This window comes from Procambarus clarkii, chromosome 36 (assembly GCF_040958095.1).
Source record: "Procambarus clarkii isolate CNS0578487 chromosome 36, FALCON_Pclarkii_2.0, whole genome shotgun sequence".
Lineage (NCBI taxonomy): Eukaryota > Metazoa > Arthropoda > Malacostraca > Decapoda > Cambaridae > Procambarus > Procambarus clarkii.
In genome coordinates this window covers 43,710,940-43,714,304 of record NC_091185.1, presented here as the reverse complement: position 1 = coordinate 43,714,304, position 3,365 = coordinate 43,710,940, and positions in this window count along the sequence as shown.

The window sequence follows — 3,365 nt, the reverse complement described above, 5'->3', positions numbered from 1 at the left end:
CTTAGCGCTTCGTGGGACGGGGGTCTCCTCTTCGTCATGAGGTTTGTCAAACCGGCGTTGGTAATTCCTCGGGACGTACTTAGCAGAAGGCCTATGAGTCAGGATGTATTCCTCAGCCGTGGTGGCTGCCGCACTCAAGGTCTCTACCTGCTATTCCTCTAAGTACGTCTTCAGATCTCCAGACAGACAGTCTTTGAAGTCCTCTAACAGTATGAGCTGCTCGAGGTCTTCTTTGGTCTCCACCATCCGAGAGGCACACCACTCCTGGAAAAGTCGCTCCTTGATAGTGGCGAATTCGGTGAAAGTGTGCTCTGAGGTCCTTTTCAGGTTCCTGAACTTCTGCCTGTAAGCCTCGGGTACCAATTGGTACGCCATTAGCACTACCTTCTTCACCTTGTCGTAATCGCCAGAGTCGTCAAGGGACAACGTGGAGTAGGCGATTTGGGCCTTCCCAGTCAAGACAGACTGTATCATGATGGCCCAATTCTCCTTTGGCCACTCCAAAGAGGCTGCGACTTTCTCGAAGGCCGCGAAGAACTTTGAGACTTCCTTCTCATTGAACTTCGGGACCATTTTGATGTTCCTCACCGGATCGAAAAGACTTGTGTCCGTCGTTTGCCTCCGACCACCGCCTAACCGTAATACTTCTAGCTCATGTTGTCTCTCTCTTTCCTCTCTGTCTCGTCGTTCTTGCCTGTCTCGTTCTTTTTCTCATTCTTCTCTTTCTCTTTCTCGTTCTTCTTTCTCTCTTTCTCGCTCTTCTCTCTCTCGTTTCTCTTCTCTTTCTCGTTCTTCTCTACTTTCTTCTCTTTCTAATTCTAAACGCCTCATCGCCAATTCCTTTTCTTTCATCTCCATTTCTTTATCTTTTAATTCTCGTTCTATTTCTAACTTCTTCCATTCTATCTCACGATTTATTTCCAAGGCACGCATTTTGACTGTAAGTAAACTTATATTTAGCTCACCAGCATCACTGTCAATGTCACTGCCTTTATCTTCCTTTTCAGTGGAAGCTACTTCTTCACTTTCTTTTGTACCTAGTGCCTCACTTTCCTGTTTTTCTTTGGCCTTCAAATGCCGGTGAACCTTGGACAAGATCTCCACACGGGAATCACTGGCACGGATCTTTATCTCCAGGTAGGCACTAACTAGTACAAGTTCCTGTTGGCTCAGATATTTTAATCTGGCAAGACAGTCCTTTCTGTTCAGAAAAGCCTGAACATCGTCCAGATCATCGATGGTAGCTTTTTCTGCCATTGTCACAGATGGAACACTTTGCACTTAACACACCGCTCCACTTTAGCACTTAACGCACCGAGCACTGTTCTACGTCAATATTGCACTTTATCGCACCAAACACTGCACTTGCCAATATTGCACATAATTACACCGGACACCGCGCTACACAATATTGCACTTAATCACAGCGAGCACATCGCTCTACAATATTGCACTTAATCACACCGAGCACCGCACTACACAATATTGCACTTAATCACAGCGAGCACCGTACTGCACAATATGGCACTTAGTCACTCTGAGCACCGCACAGGACGTATAACGTCCTAATCGTCACACACAGGGGGAATTATTTACAGGGATTACGCCACTTCACCACCCCTGTCAAACATACTTGACAAGGGGTCGGATCCCGCTGGGGATGCCAATTATGTTACAGCCCTCTCGGGTTGCAACCGGGTTCTTACTCTGATGTTGTTAGAGGAAGGGTATCCGGCCCCAAGCCAGTAGTGGCTTTCAAGAGATGAGATCCGTAACGCAAGTAAATTAAAGGGGAAGGGAAATAAAGTCAAAACTTAATAATATAATTAAAACCTTCACCATAAATACTATATAAAGATTAACACAAGGGGGAGGGTATAAACACTATTATATACACTGTTGTCTTCTTCTGAAGACTCTGGATCTTCACGGTGCTCACGATGCCAAGCTCTTGGTGCTCTTGTGGCCTCACGACATATCCTTCGAGAATCTTGAGTCTACCCTGGCCACAGGCCAGCCAAATCACAGTTCCACTGGGGGCACCGTCGTGGAGGCCATCAACCACAAGTCCAGCCGGTAGATTGCAGGTTCAAATCAGCGACGCTGGTCAGGCCACCCCACGATCGATACTAAGGTCGCGAAACCCTAGTCAGGAGCCTCGTGTGATACCACAGATCACTCTCCTCGCCACTACTCCCCAGTGGTTAAGCGTCTCCTCCAGTCAGTCCCGGATATGACAATCCCTCAACTGCCACTTCACAGGCAGGTCAACACCACAGTGTTCATCCGGGGGCGACTCACAGCTGCTGCAGCAAACACTTGGAGACGAGACGACTGCCTTGGGTAGACTGACTCAACTTCCATTACAGCAGTCCCAGGTCGACTCTGTAATCAGACACGTCATCAGTAATAGAGACACACTAAGACACCTTACTTACAGGCTTAGACACAAACGCCCGACGTTTCCACTCCATAGATGGCGTTGCTGTCTAAGCTTCACCTCACCAGAGGTCAGTTGCAGCTGTGTCATGAGCTGACTAGGACGGGAAACTAGCCCTTGTGGCTGGTATTTCTCATCCTCACTAGCTGGCGTCATCCATTTGGAGGGGGTTTCGGGAGCTGACCCACAGATGGCGCAGTCGTCACTGCTCCGTGCTCGGACGTCGGGCTCGGGTCCGTAACAATGAGGACGGGTTGTGTGTTGATGAGGACGGCCTGTATGTTGATGAGGACGGATTGTGTGTTGATGAGGACGGCCTGTGTATTGATGAGGACGGGTTGTGTGTTGATGAGGACGGGCTGTGTGTTGATGAGGACGGATTGTGTGTTGATGAGGACGGCCTGTATGTTGATGAGGATCGGCTGTTTGTTGATGAGGACGGGTTGTGTGTTTATGAGGTGGGCTGTGTATTGATGAGGATGGGTTGTGTGTTGAAGAGGATGGGCTGTGTGTTGATGAGGATGGGCTGTGTGTTGATGAGGTAGGGCTGTGTGTTGATGAGGACGGCCAGTGTGTTGATGAGGACGGGGTGTGGGTTGATGAGGATGGACTGGGTGTTGATGAGGACGGGCTGTGTGTTCATGAGGACGAGTTGTGTGTTAATGAGGAACAGCTGTGTGTTGATGAGGACGGGCTGTGTGTTGATGAGGATAGGCTGTGTGTTGATGAAGATGGGCTGTGTGTTAATGAGGATGGGCTGTGTGCTGATAAGGGCGGGCTGTGTGTTGATGAATATGGGTTGTGTGTTGATGAGGATGGGCTCTGTGTTGATGAGGAGGGCTGTGTGTTGATGAGGATGGGCTTTGTGTTAATGAGGATGGGCTGTGTGTTGATGAGGACGGGCTGTGTGTTGATGAGGACGGGT